This window comes from Plecotus auritus (genome assembly GCF_963455305.1).
Source record: "Plecotus auritus genome assembly, chromosome: 3".
NCBI classification, from domain to species: domain Eukaryota; kingdom Metazoa; phylum Chordata; class Mammalia; order Chiroptera; family Vespertilionidae; genus Plecotus; species Plecotus auritus.
Genome location: NC_137772.1, coordinates 177,162,024 through 177,177,683, shown reverse-complemented (window position 1 = coordinate 177,177,683; position 15,660 = coordinate 177,162,024). Strand labels below are relative to the sequence as shown.

Genomic DNA, 15,660 nt, shown 5'->3' with positions numbered 1-15,660 from the left:
TTGATTTTTTACAGAGAGGAAGGGAGAGGGATAGAGAGTTAGAAACATCGATGAGAGAGAAACATCGATCAGCTGCCTCCTGCACACCTCCTACTGGGGATGTGCCCACAACCAAGGTACATGCCCTTGACCAGAATCGAACCTGGGACCTTTCAGTCCACAGGCTGACGCTCTATCCACTGAGCCAAACCGGTTAGGGCTGATACTCTTTATCTTGTTAAATTTCCAATGTTTGACAGCTCTCCTTCTAGATTGGGCCTAGACGTGCTCCTTAACCCACCTGTATTCTTTGAGTGGGGTATCCACATGGAAATAACTCCCCTGTTAATTCAGGGGCTCTCTTATGAGAGGCATAATGTTTTTCCTAAACCGATCATAAGGTTTCCAAGAATGGGGACTTTATTTTCCTCCCAAAGAAACTATATTAGTTTTGCAGCAGCAACATGCCCTATAATGAAGGTGTTTCCAGAGTGACTTTTGGTAGGTGAAATCAGCCATTATGGAATATGATCTTGGATCCCATTGGTTCAGGTCCCATTCTTTAGTATGAAGTTTCCTATTAACCAGAAGTTATCCACCTGTTCCCACTCGTTATGGGAGGGAAAGGGAATTGTGAGTTTGTCATTCATTACACTTTGGACTTTTCTGTTTTAGCACTTACCACATGTTATTATAGTTAACTAGAGGCCCAGTGCACGAAATTCATGCACAGGTAGGGTCCCTAGGCCTGGCTAGCGATCAGGGTCGATCAGGGCCTTCCTTCATTCCATGCCACCTCCTGGTGGTCAGCACACATCATAGTGAGTCGTCGAACTCCCAGTTGGTTGAACTCCTGAGGGGACAATTTGCATATTAGCCTTTCATTATATAGGATTATTTAATATCTTACATCCTCTTTTAGAACTGGATACTCTCCTTGGTGATATGGCATTGTTTTATTCTTCTTTGTAAGTGACCCAGTGCCTAGAACAATGTCTACCACTTATTGGGTACTTATGTCAATTTCTATTTGAATCTTTGGAAGAATATCCAATAGGAAGCAACACATGGTGCAGTGCACTAACTCGTTGGATGACTTACTCTTCTGTTTCTTTAGATCTGTAAATGATATGGTTGCATTAGATTAGGCATTATTAATCAAGGGTCAGTGCGTTCCAGGGTATTTTTGACTCTCTGCAAGCGTCCTCAAACTACGGCCCGCGGGCCACATGCGGCCCGCGGAGGACATTTATCCGGCCCGCTGGGTGCCGCTGCCTGTCCTGCTTAGCAGCCGACTCGTCCTGGGCCCGCAGTGCGCATAGGAATTTGTTCATAGTTTTTTTTTTTAACTATAGTCCGGCCCTCCAACAGTCTGAGGGACAGTGAACTGGACCCCTGTTTAAAAAGTTTGAGGACTTCTGCACAAAGTTTAAAACCAAAGGCCCGGATGACTTCGTAATGTACTATATTACTCCATAACGTGTACTGCAACTGCAATAAATAACAAATACGTGGAAACCAAAACTGCATCGTGCCTGTGGCTATACACATTCACACACACTCAGGTTTGTCTAGAGCCCCTTAGGCTTTGACCTCAAAAGATAAAAACACAAGGACAGATTCTGATTAATTTTTAAAAAATTTTTATTTATTGATTTTAGAGAGAGGAAGGGAGAGAGACAAGAAACATCAATTTGTTGTTTTACTTATCTATGCATTCATTGGTTGCTTCTTGTATATGCCCTGACTGGGGATAGAACCCACAACCTTGGTGTGTCGGGACAATGCTCTAACCAACTGAGCTACCCCACCAGGGCCTGATTTTTTAAAATGCTGCTTATCTAAATTCCCAGCCTATAGCCGCTCCTAAACGGCGGCTGACCAGTGGGGTGAGCGCTTCACCCATGCAGGACATTGGCTAGGAAGGTGCACAGATATTAAAGGTGGTTCTGGCCTTGGGGAGGTTGGGAATCTGACCACAAAGACAGAGGGCTATTTAACAGAAAGATTCGACGGGCGGTGAGACTGACCGCAGCCTACGAGAAGGATGCAGGCAGCTGAGACCAGAACACCGACTCAGCAATGTATTTGGGCAGTGTGTTGAGGGCATGTGGCTGGCGTAGAGAACCTCCAACTTGTTCGGGATGTTTCAGCGCTCCAGGCCTGGGCGGCGTCTCCACCCCGTCCCACCCCCCACCGGCCTCCCAGGAGGCTGAGCGGCCACCAAATCCGGACTTCCCGGTTTCCCGCCGTTGGTGGCTCTTAAGTGGCCTTTTGTAAAAAATTGGGTCTGGAAGCAGGCTAAGGGGAAAGTGGTGGAAAATTCACGGGGCGGAGACGTGAGAGGCGAAAGGGAGGGCGACTTGAGAGATCAAATCCGGGCCAGAACCTAGAGAGAAAAAATCCCTCGCGTGGTGCCCCTCGAGGAGCCCACCTTCGGCTGCCTCCGGGAGAGTTTCGGCTCTTTCCGGCATTTCCAGCTCGGGCGCTGCACTACCAGAGCGCGATCCCCCACCCCCACGCCGCCCGCTCGGTCTGGGCACCGACAGTTCTGCTTGTGGACGCAAGCTTGCGTTCCACCCGTCCCACTTCTACCTAGTTTGTTTCCGACCTACCCTTCCAGCCCTTTCCCTTCCCCGTAATCCCAATCCCTGGCGAGGCCGCCCCCCTCAACTCAGGCGCGAGAGACCCGGTCACGACGGTAACGGTAACGCGACGGGCCGAAGCCCGCCTTGATATCGCCGCCTTTCCACTCGCGCGCCAGGTTCGCGCCGGCGCGAGCACGCGCCCTTCGCGCTGGCTGGCTGGCGCGCACGCGCCCGAGCGGGCTTCCGGGCGGGGCGAGCAGCTCGAGCCCGGGCGAGGTCGGTGTGGATCCGCAGGCGCGCCGGCCCCTAGCCGCCACTGCGATTCCCAGCCCACGGGCCGGCTGAGGAGGGAAGCGGGGAAAGGGGCGGGAGGGGGCGGGGCGGCGTCCCGCTCTGGGAGGGTTGGGGGAGGAGCGCGGCGGCGACGGCGGCGGCTCTAGAAGAGGCGAAGGAGGCGGCGGAGCTGCTTTCCTCTTCACAGACCCTGGAGCGTCCGGGACGCGGAGCCCGGAACTGGGAGGACACGGCGACTGCGGGGGCCCGGCGTACGTGAGGCTGAGCATGCTAGGTGCGGAGGGGGGCGTTGGTGAAGGATAAAGGGAGCGCTGAGGAACTGAGAGCGGGCTTGAGGGAGGGCACGGGGGAAAGAGTAGTTGTTGGGGGTTGGGTACGGAGGAGAGGGGGAAGTGAGCCCTTGGGACTTGGAGTGCCCAGATGGTGAAAGGTGTTTGGGGTCAGTGGGGCGGGCCGAAGCACACCGGTCGGAGTTGGGGTGTTTCCAGAGGCATAGGCCGGGGAAACAATGGGGTGAGGGAGTTCTCTGGTGTAACCGTGTGTGGGGTATTGGATTTTAAGAAACAAGGAGAGATGGAAAATAATGAAAAAATGGGTTATTTGGGAGTGGAAGTACAATGAAGTGGGAATGCAGTGGGAATGCGTAAGGTCATCTGCATGAGTGCCGGAGGTCCTTAAGATTTGGGGTAAAGTGGGATTTGAAAATAAGAGATAGAAGAGTATTTTTGGAATTGAGGGGGGGATAAAAGAACATTCTTGGAATTGGGAGGGTGGAAGAGAACGGAAAATTATGCGAAGTGGGGCAGAGAAATGAAATAGATGTGGTTTGGGCTTGAATTAAATCAGAAGGTAGATCTAGTTGGCGAGTGTAGGGTAGATGGACCAGAGTTCTCCTAATTCACCCAGGATGATTGGGTTATTTTAGAAGGTGGATCTTTCTCTGCTAAGGAGTACAAACTGCTTTTAGTAATTTGGTTGTCATTTATAGTACGTTTCATAGATAAAGCATACCTGTAATAATTATGTCTCCTCTGCTCAGGTTACAGTATGTATTTTACCTGTGGTTAATGAAGCAGGAGAGGACAGATCGCCAGAAACCGGCATCTATCTATGCTTTTGAGTCAGGTCAGTGATAATGCAGAGTTCATGGTGTTTGAGAGGGAACCAAGAGTTTGTTTTTATTTAGACCAAAAGGTGATGAATAGCCTTGATAAAATCGAGTTATCTGTACTTTGTTAGAATTGCAGTTTCTCACTGAGAAATGTTCATGTACCATCTGCTACCGGTTTTATGTTCGTGAGAGAGCTTGGGTGCTGCCTCAAAATCTTGATGCTGATTTCAAATTATCAGGCTGCCTCATATTTTCCAGTTTGAATGAAGGCGATTTGAAAATCACCTTATTTGAAAATATTGTGGGGAAGTATTTCCTTGATAACTTGGATTTCCAGACTAAATTTTGAATGAATGGTATTAGGTACAAGATTGCTGGTTTTGAAACTGTAGCTACCTTTCTGTGTTTATAAATAGTCCACGTTAAGCTTTTTATTTGTTGGGCATTAAGTTTTGCTGACTCATCTAAGATTTCTGGGAATTCATCAGTTTATATTTATTTCTCAGCTAGTAGCATTAGGCCATTTTATAAAGGTCCAAAAATAATTATGTAAATTGTCACTTTCCTTATATGTTATAAAAACCGAACAAAGCAAGGAGTGAGAGCAGTGTCCTCATTAATGATAATATGGCTCTTTATTGATCTCTTTCAGTGGGCTAGGCAAGGTGCTAAGATTATTTTGCATACATTATCTCATTTAATTGAATCCTCACAATTATTTCCTATTTTATAAATTAGGAGGTGCAATAATTTACTGAGGTCACAGAGCTAGTAAATAAAGCTGAATTCAGACCCAGCTCTTTTGGATGTCTTCTTTAAATCTTCACTGGCTGGCCCTAGCTGGTCGGCTCAGTGGATAGAGCCTTGGCTTGTGGACTGAAGGGTCCCAGGTTCCATTCTGGGCATGGGCACATGCCCGGGTTCTGGGCTCGATCCCCAGTGGGGAGCAGCTGATCAATGATTCTCATCCTTGATGTTTCTATCTCTCTCTCCCTCTCCCTTCCTCTCTGAAATCAATAAAAATATATTTAAATAAATAAATAAATCAATCTTCATTGCCTGGTGGTTCTTCCTGCCCTCTCCCTCCTCTAGTTTTGGTTGTAATACAAGCAGCATGAATTGGTTGCAACTTGGATCTGATATAATATTAGTTATTTAGATGAAGATTGGGTTAGTGGGCTACATCTCTAGAGTTAATTGAGTGTTGACGCCTCCTGTGATTTACCAAATCTGGGGTCCTGATAATAGGGCTAACACATCTTACTAAGGGTTTGTCCTGTGAGCACACTTCATTTTCTGTTTGGTGTACTGCCAGCGTGCTGTGCATACATGCCACTCATCTTTGTAGAAGTCAAGACAGCCAATTGTGGCCGAAACCGGTTTGGCTCAGTGGATAGAGCGTCGGCCTGTGGACTGAAAGGTCCCGGGTTCGATTCCGGTCAAGGGCATGTACCTTGGTTGCGGGCACATCCTCGGTGGGAGGTGTGCAGGAGGCAGCTGATCGATGTTTCTCTCTCATTGATGTTTCTAGGTCTCTATCCCTCTCCCTTCCTCTCTGTGAAATATCAATAAAATACATTAAAAAAAAAAAAAAAAAAAGACAGCCAATTGTGGAATCAAAACTAGTTCACACAGGAAAACAATGGAAAACTGCTGAGTACTCAAGTGCCCTCAAAGCACCTGTTGAGTCCACAGTTGGTATTAGAATTATCTCTAAATATAGATAGAATCCTCTTAGAAACCCCTAGTGAAACAACTAGAACTGAGAGAAACAGCTGGGGCCTGAGGGAAGAGCCATAGGTTACTGGCCAAAACATCAGCATAGCCCCTGGAGGCTGATCCAGGAGTAGCAAAGGGCTACAGATACTAGTGAATGGCAGGAGAGGGAATTGTTTGTTGAGCATTTCTGTAGTCTAGGCATTGAACTCAGTGTGTTTTATACATATTATAAGATCTTCAATCAATCCTTAAAAGATAGTTATAAGCATTATCCCCATTTTTCAGATGAGGCTCAGAAAGGTTAAGTAACTTGTGCAGAGTCAGTTAATAATAGCAGTGAAGGATGTTTGCATGTACTATTTATTGTTGTTATTATTATTTTTTTAAATTGCTGTTTGCAGTTTCTCACTATTGAGCCACCATGTTAAAATTGGGAACTTAACAGTTACTCTTTAAGATCCACTGTGCTTCTTTGATAGAAGAAGTAGAACTGATTATTTCAATCTTGCTGCTTCCACTGGAGATTGGAAGGAAAAGCTTTTTATTTTTCTGATTTAATTGTTGGGAAGGGGAACCCATTCATTTATTTAACAGATGACTTCTTGTAGAATATAGTTCAGTTTCTTCATTTGCTTGGTATCTATCTATCTATAAAACCCTAATATGCAAATAGACTGAATGGCGGAACAACTGAACAACTGGTCACTATGATGTGTGCTGACCACCAGGGGGTGCACTTGGAACATGGTGGGTGTCGGCAGCAGGCAGCAGAGCGCAGAACATGGCAGGCATCAGCCAGGGCAGGATGGTGGAGCAGGTGAGCGGGGGCGCTAGACCAACGCGGAGCCCCTGTCACTATGATTGGGGTGAGCCTCTGGTGGTTACTGAAAATTCTTTGCTCCAGTGCACCATGGTCCCGTCTGGCGCTCACATTTGCTGCCAGCACTGGCCCTGCTCATACCCGATGCTGGCCCCAATCACCCCTGAGGGCTTCTCCACCTCCCCCTGCTCCTGAGGGGCAATCAGGGCAGCCGCCGCCACTCGCATCCGCTGTTGGCGCCAGCCCCAATTGCTCTGTGCCATCATCTGAGTGGAGTCGGCACCATCAGTGCATGGGAGCAGCCGTGGCAGGAGCCTGGCTGCTGGCAGACAGGACGGGGGAGGGGAAGGATGGACACGCACCGTGGCGGGAGGGGCCAGACGGGGGTGCGGAGGATGGGCTGAGACCTGTCCCTGTGCCCACTGCAGCTTCATGGCCCACAGTTCTTTTCAAGGTGCACGAATCTATGCACTGGGCCCATAGTATAAATATATATCTGTAGCAACTTGAAAATGGTATGTCCGTCTCTATTTTGAGATCTTGACTTTCAGGTAAGTCATCTAGGCTCTGCAGGATGACAGTGAAGCATGCCTGTTACAGACTTTTACCACTTCTCCTGATATATTTTTGCCACAATAGTTTAATCGTGTTCTTGCTTGGTTACTTAAAAAAAAAATTGTGGTAAAATACACATAACAAAAGTTACTTTTTAAACCATTTTTAAGTGTACAGTTCAGTGTCATTAAGTACATTCACATTGCTGCGTAAGCATCACCACCATCAACCTCTAGACATTTTTATCTTCTTAAACTGAAACTCTGTACCTATTAAACAATAACTCCCTAATTCTTTCTTCTCTGAGTCCTTGGCAACCATCATTCTACTTTCTGTCTCTGTTAATGTAACTACTCTGCATATCTTGTATACTTGAAATCATAGTATTTGTCCATTTGTGTCTGGCTTATTTAGCACAGTGTCCTCAAGGTTCACCAGTGTTGTAGCCTGTGTCAGAATTTCATTTCTTTTTAGGACTATACAATATTCCACTGTATGTGCATACCACACTTGATTGATCCATTCATCATAAACACTTGGGTTGTTTCCACCTTTTGGCTGTTGTGAATAATTCTGTTGTGAATATTGGTGTACAAATATCTGAGTCCTTGCTTTCAATTCTTGTGGGTATATACCTAGAAGTGAGATTTCTGGGTTATATAGTAATCAATGTTTAATTTTTTGAGGAAGCTTGGTTACTTGTAAATGGTGATTTTATTATGTGTTCATCTGAAGGTAGCAATTGGCTTTATGTTTGCTGGATGATGTTTCTCTACTGACGTTTTCTGTACTGTTTGCAGGACACTTGTACTGGAAATGATTCAAAGGAAATGATTTATCTAGTTTTGATTGCTTTCTTTTAGCTTCTGCCTACTTATATTTATGTATCATGACATCTGGCAAGCACATTAAAACATGTTTCAACTTAGCAATAAAATTACTCTTAAAAAATTGTAAACATTTTAGCTGATGAGTAAAATGGGAGTTTCTGTTCTAAAGTGTGAAATGTATCCAGTGTGGAAGGAGCCATTTGTTATGTGCAGATCTTTTCAGTCATACCTATAAGTGTGGATAATCATCTTAAGAACATTATGTGTATGTGAAAAATGTGTCAGTAGTGGAGAGCTTTTTCAGTTTATTTTGCTGCCTTTGATTGAAATTCAAGGTACTTTTTTCATTTTAAAATGTTTTATATGTATGAGCTACTGATTACTGCTTATCTTTGGTATACTTTCTTTATTCATTGAATAAGGTTTTAGTGTCTGCTGTAGGCTTTAAATACTTCAGGCTTTAAATATAGCTATAATACCGGAAGTAAAATTGGCTGAAGTTATTTGTTTAACTCAATTTTCTTTCCCTCCATATTTGAGAAAGTTGACACACAGTATGAAATACAATAGGTTGAAATAGCTGCAGACTGACATGAATTGTCTCTTCTGATGGGTCTACCTCTCATTTCATTTCTAAATGTCACAAGGAGGTTAGTTATCCCTACATCTTGCTTCTTGAGGTTAATGGATTATGAAGGAGCTTCAGGCTCATTTGCCATATTTTGGGAACCTCATAGGAGACTTAGTGAGCCCATATTACCTTGGAGGTGTTGTGTTGATTCTGAAATATTTCTAAAGATTTAAAGTTTGTAAACACCTTTTCTTTAGATTACTGGATATTAAGCATTGGTCAGAGGCCAGCATTTAGTATCCTTGTTAAAATCTACCATGGCGGCCTGTATAAGGGTGGGTTCTTGGAATATACATAATCTCCAACACAGATTCTATAGCAGCCCCAGGCCCTTAAAACATTCTGCAGCCGAAACCGGTTTGGCTCAGTGGATAGAGCGTCGGCCTGCGGACTGAAGGGTCCCGGGTTCGATTCCGGTCAAGGGCATGTGCCTTGGTTGCGGGCACATCCTCAGTGGGGGGTGTGCAGGAGGAAGCTGATTGATGTTTCTCTCTCATCGATGTTTCTGGCTCTCTGTCCCTCTCCTTTCCTCTCTGTGAAATATCAATAAAATATATTTAAAAAAACAAACAAACAAAAAAAAAACATTCTGAGTATCTGAGGATATAGCCATTAGCTTAAAGGCAATTTCTTCAATCGTTGTTCAATGACTAATTTGTGGTTAGGGGTTAGCTAGGAATTCTTACTAGTTCAAAACCTAAATAATAACCTTGGATTGCTAGTAGGGGGGATTTTTACATTACTTAATTAGCAAAATTACATGATTACTAGTTGTGGAGGATGTGTATGTGTGTTTTCCAGAATTGGCAAAAGGGTCTTGGGACTGAGGAGAAGAAAGAAGTATGTGATGAGGCCATTATGTGACTGTAGAAGAATCATCTATATATATATCTATATATATAAAAGCCTAAGTGACCAGACGACCGGCCGGTAGCTATGATGTGCACTGACCATCAGGGGGCAGACACTCAACACTGGAGCTGCCCCCTGGTGGTCAGTGCGCTCCCACAGTAGAGCGCAGCTCAGCTGACAGGCACAAGACGCGGGGCTCATGGCTGGCGAGCGCAGCTGGCAGCGTGAGCCTCTCCTGTGGACACTCCCCCTGCATGCCTCAAGTGGCAGCTGCGGCAGGCACAGTGGGGTTGGGATGAGTGGGAATGGCCCAGCACCCAGCCTGGGCTCGGTTCCTCCCCAGCCGCCTGCCCCTTCACGCACAACTTTGTGCTGTGTGGGATTGATGCAGACAGCGGGCTGAAGCCTAACGAGCTGGTGGGTAAGGCTGGCCTGTGGCGGCATGGAGGTCCACTGATCCCCACAGGCCAGGCCGAGGGACCCCACCAGTGCACAAATCCGTGCACTGGGCCTCTAGTTGTGGATACATGGAGATGTCTTTTGTATTTGAAGATGCTGCTAATGATGTTAGTTCCTATTGACCTGCATTGGACTGAAAAGACCATTTTGAAAAATTGGCAGTCCTTCCTTTCTTGGGTACATATGATGTGTCCAGTAGTAAATGATTTGCCATTGTTTCAAGGCTAACACCAGTAGTAGAGCAGTACTTTTCTTTAAATTATCCACTTGGTCTCTCATTACAGCATACCAGTGTGGTCAGCTCACTGCTGGTTCTTCCTGGTTATCTTCTGTTACACTGACTTAAAGTATGCATTAGTGTGTGATGGAAGTGACTCTTCAGCTTACTTTTTTTTTTTTTTTTAATATATTTTATTGATTTCTTACAGAGAGGAAGGGAGAGGGAGAGGGATAGAGAGCTAGAAACATCGACCAGCTGCCTCCTGCACCCCCCCCCCACTGGGGATGTGCCGGCAACCAAGGTACATGCCCTTGACTGGAATCAAACCCGGGACCCTTCAGTCCGCAGGCCGACACTCTATCCACTGAGCCAAACTGGTTAGGGCTTCAGCTTACTTTGTTTGGCTATCTTATATCTTTACTAGAGGCCCGGTGCTTGGATTTGTGCACCGGTGGGGTCTCTTGGCGTGGGATCAGGCTGAAACTTGCAATCCAATGCTGCCTGCCACTCCTGCCTACCACTCCTGTTCATCCCGGCCCCACTGCGCCTGCTGCGGGCTTGCGCCCAGTCAGTCCTGATTGGGAGAGGCTCGCGCCGCCACAGCGGCCTCACCAGCCGTGAGCCCTGTGTCTGTCTCCCGTTGGTCAGCTGAGCAGCGCTCCCGCTGTGGGAGCTCACTGACCACCAGGGAGCAGCTCCTGCATTTTGAGCGTCTTCCCCCTGGTGGTCATTGTGCATCATAACATCTGGTCGTTTGATCTCTTAGGCTTTTATATAGATAGTATATTGCCTTCATAGCTTAACTCCATATCCTGCACAAGCTCTCAATACAAGGATCTCATCATAAGAAGCTCCCTCACATTTGATGAAAATGGTGAAACTTGTCTATAATTAAGATAAAATAACAGGAAGCTAAAGTATTGTACCTGAATGGTAGGTGGTATAGAACCACCCTAGACTAAATTAGCCATTTAGTTTAGATATAAACTTGATGTTTTGTTACATTGTACTAGTCAGTACCCAGGAGATTTCTTGAGATGGTTTATCTAATTCCTTGTTACATGGACATTGCTTTAGATAAGGCTTAGTTGGGTAATCTTTTTCATCTCTACTCAAAGCTTGTACATATTTTATGTCAGTCTTTTTTTAAAATTTCTTCATTGATTAAGTTATTACATATGTGTCCTTACCCCCCCATTACCCCCCTACCCCCCTACTCATGCCCTCACCCCCCTGTTGTCTGTGTCCATTGGTTAGGCCTATATGCATGCATACAAGTCCTTTGGTTGATCTCTTCCTCTTACCCCCACCCTCCCCTACCTTTCCTGAGGTTTGACGGTCTGATCTATGTTTCTCTGTCTCTGGATCTGTTTTTTTTTTTTTTAAATATATTTTATTGATTTTTTACAGAGAGGAAGGAAGAGGGATAGAGAGTTAGAAACATCGATGAGAGAGAAACATCGATCAGCTGCCTCCTGCACACCTCCCACTGGGGATGTGCCCGCAACCAAGTTACGTGCCCTTGACCGGAATTGAACCTGGGACCTTTCAGTCCACAGGCTGACGCTCTATCCACTGAGCCAAACCGGTTTTGGCTCTGGATCTGTTTTTGTTCATCAGTTTATGTTGTTCATTATATTCCATAAATGAGTGAGATCATGTGATATTTATCTTTCTCTGACTGGCTTATTTCACTTAGCATAATGCTCTCCAGTTCCATCCATGCTGTTGCAAATTTTAAGAACTCCTTTTTTACCGCAGCATAGTATTCCATTGTGTAGATGTACAACAGTTTTTTTATCCACTCATCCGCTGATGGGCACTTAGGCTATTTCCAAATCTTAGCTATGGTGAATTGTGCTGCTATGAACATAGGGGTGCATATATCCTTCCTAATTGGTGTTTCTAGTTTCTTGGGATATATTCCTAGGAGTGGGATCACTGGGTCAAATGGGAGTTCCATTTTTAGTTTTTTGAGGAAACTCCATACTGTTCTCCACAGTGGCTGCACCAGTCTGCATTCCCACCAGCAGTGCACGAGGGTTCCTTTTTCTCCGCATCCTCGCCAGCACTTGTCGTTTGTTGATTTGTTGATGATAGCCATTCTGACAGGTGTGAGACGGTACCGCATTGTCGTTTTGATTTGCATCTCTCGGATGATTAGTGACTTTGAGCATGTTTTCATATGTCTCTTGGCCTTCCTTCTGTCTTCTTTCAAAAAGTATTTAGGTCCATTGCCCATTTTTTTTTTTAAAATATATTTTATTGATTTTTTACAGAGAGGAAGGAAGAGGGATAGAGAGTTAGAAACATCGATGAGAGAGAAACATCGATCAGCTGCCTCCTGCACACCCCCTACTGGGGATGTGCCCACAACCAAGGTACATGCCCTCGACCGGAATCGAACCTGGGACCCTTGAGTCCGCAGGCTGACGCTCTATCCACTGAGCCAAACCGGTTTTGGCATCCATTGCCCATTTTTTGATTGGGTTGTTTATCTTCCTTTTGTTAAGTTGTATGAGTTTCCTTTATGTCAGTCTTTTATAAGTTCATATTTGACATTTGTCATTGGTCTGCCTGTCCTGTAATGTTATGATGATCCTATAAGTTAGACTATAAGGTATTAATATGTGATGCTGTGTAATTTGGGAGCAAAGGAATGCAACAATGAGGACTAAATTTGTGCTTGGGCATCTAACTTTTCCAGGAAAAGCTCCTGGAAAAGGAGGGATATTTGATACCTTCATCCTGATTACTTGTTACTTGACATCTTAACATTTAAGTAAGATTAAGTAGAATTATATTCAGTTTTGACATGATCACATTTTTAATATATATTTCTTTATTGATTTCAGAGAGGAAGGGAGAGGGAGAGAGAGATAGAAACATCAGTAATGAGAGAGACTCATTGATTGGCTGCCTCCTACCCACCCCACACTGGGGATTGAGTCAGCAATCCAGGCATGTGCCCTGACAGGAATTGAACCACGACCTCCTGGTTCATGGGTCGATGCTCAACTACTGAACCACACCACCTGGGCTACATGATTACATTTTTTATTAGGCAGTAAAGCTGAGAACACATCATGCTTTCACACTCTAATGGCTAATCATTTCCATTGTGAAATAACCCCAAGTATATTATTAGAGTTCTTGGCAGATGATTTTTTTTTTTTTTTTTTTTTTTTAGAAAAGAAAGCAAAAAAAAGGAAGAAAAAAAAAAAAAGAAAAGAAAGCAAGAATTTATTGACCACAGCAAAAATATACTTAAGACAATGAAACAAGGAAGGGCTAAAGAAGTAACAGGAGAGCCTAGGTTGGGCTGATTTGGCTCTCTGGGAAGTTAGAGAAAAGGGGGCCTTGGAAACAGGTTCAGGGGGTTAGCCCTGGACAAGCTGCTGCTTCCTATTGCATTCCTGGTTGCAAGTCTCATGTGGTCCCTTAGAGCAGCGGTGGCCACCTGGTGGTCTGCGGACCACTGGTGGTCCGTGAGGTTCAAAAGGTTGGCGACCTCTGCTTTAGAGGTTAGGGAATACATACCTGTCGGGGAATGAGAAGGAGAAAGGAATGGCAGGGGCGTGCTCCCTGGAGGGAGACCCAGCTGGGACTGATGGGGTTGAACTGCTGCTGCCCATTGCTCTCCTGGTTGCAAGCCTCATGGGGTCCCTCAGAGGTAGGGGATAAGTGGCTATGGGGGAAGAAAAGGGAATAGGGAATGGCCCATGCATGCTCCCTGGAGGGAGAGCATGCTGAACTTTTTTTTTTTTTTTAATTCCCACCCAAGGATGTGTTTTTATTGATTTTTAGAGAGAAAGGGAGAGAGGGAAAAACATTGATGTGAGAGAAAAACACGATTGGTTGACTCCTGTATGCACCCTGACCAGGGATCAAATCCTAAACCTAGGTATTTGTCCTGATCAGGAATCAACTCATAATCTTTTAGTGTACTGGACGAATCTGCAAGCTATCATGCTAGGACAATGCTCCATCCAGCTGAGCTACTTGGCCAGGGCAGAAGCATTTTATTGAGTGCCTACTGTCTGTCTGATACACACAGTAAAGTAAGCATAAAAATTCTTGCCTGCATGCAGCTTATAGTCTGGTAGGGGAAGATGTATATTAAGCAGAGGTGTAAAATGTTTGGTATTTCAGTTGGTGATAATTGGTATTGAAAAAACAAAAACAGCCGAAACCGGTTTGGCTCAGTGGATAGAGCATCGGCCTGCGGACTTAAGGGTCCCGGGTTCGATTCCGGTCAAGGGCATGTACCTTGGTTGCTGGCACATCCCCAGTGGGAGGTGTGCAGGAGGCAGCTGATCGATGTTTCTCTCTCATCGATGTTTCTAGCTCTCTATCCCTCTCCATTTCTCTCTGTAAAACATCAATAAAATATATTTAAAAAAAAAAGAAAAAACAAAAACAAAATCAGGAAAGGTGATAGAACTAACTGTTAGCATGTGACTCAATGTGAGAGAAAGAGAAAGAAAGGCGGGGGGAGGGAGAGAGGGAAGAAGGAAGGGAGGGAGGAAGGAGGTCTTGAGAAAATAATATTTGAGCAAAGACTTAAAAGTCATCTTTGATTCCGTTCTCTTCCTCATACCTCACGTCAGATCCATTTCCAATTTTTGTTGATTTTGTCTTCAAAATACATCTCAAACCCACTTAAGTAGGTGGATTAAATTGGCAGTAGCAGTTTGTAAAAGTTTTCTTCTGATTGTTTTTATTCTCAGTGAATTAGGAATCAAAGTGCTCAGTTGAAAGTGAGGGTGGGGAGCAGGAGGTAATGGAGGTTTGTGGAGAAAGGAGAAGGTATGAAATTGTTCAGGAGAGTGGGAGAATGTCTGAAGCAGGAAATATTGTATGATTGCCAGGTGGCTTTAAGAACCCCTTGAGGTTTGTGGTCATGAATTTAAAGTGAGATGAGTCAGTATGGTTTTTTTCCTCCAGCCACATTCAGCTGCAGTGGTATGTTTGGAGTAGATTTAACCATAGAGAGGTTTTACCAAGATAGTAGAACAAAACACGAGAGTGTCAAGGAATAGAGGATATGTGCAAGGGAGCGAATATGTATGCTGTGGAATTTAAACCAGGTAAGGAGAGGAGGGAGAACATTAAGTGACTAAGAGATGGTGAAAAAAATGGTTGAATCAATGAATTGATGGGCTTGGTGGGATCAAAAGATGTTGGAATTTGGATATGTGAGAGACAGCTATAAAAATATTAAGTTGTGGTCAGACAACAGAATACAAAAATTAAGATTGTGGAGGCATTATCATTGGATGCATGGGTAAAGGGTGAGATAATCAGAGGCAAGGAATTTAGAGAAAGAGATAGGAATTCAGAGAGATGCGGTGTTAGAAACATCATCAATTTGAAATCATTTGGACTTAAGAGTGGTGTTGTAGAGAGTCACATTGTTGGGGCTCTCCAGAGAAAAAGAACCAATTAGATCTCTTTCATCTCTGTCCATGTCTATTATTTCTCTATCTATATATCTGTCTTGAATGAAATTTATTTTAAGGATTGGTTCATGCCATTATGGGGGCTGAGAAGTCCCATGATCAGCTATCTGCAAGTCACAGACCCACAAAAGTTGGTGATA

General features: G+C 44.6%; 1 protein-coding gene across 4 annotated transcripts in view; it reads left to right on the top strand.

Moving 5' to 3' along the window:
- Nucleotides 1-2,794: 2,794 nt before the first annotated feature.
- SPATS2 (spermatogenesis associated serine rich 2) overlaps nt 2,795-15,660 on the top strand; it is a 112,434-nt gene continuing 99,568 nt past the window's right edge. Inside the window, exons 1-2 of one of the 4 annotated variants that reach the window (XM_080662832.1) lie at nt 2,795-3,112; nt 3,901-3,986. The gene's annotated coding sequence lies outside the window, so the exon portion shown is untranslated. Of the gene's footprint in view, nt 3,136-3,306; nt 3,375-3,900; nt 3,987-15,660 lie in introns of those variants that run through there. The other 3 variants (XM_080662831.1, XM_080662834.1, XM_080662833.1) reach the window with 3 other exon arrangements.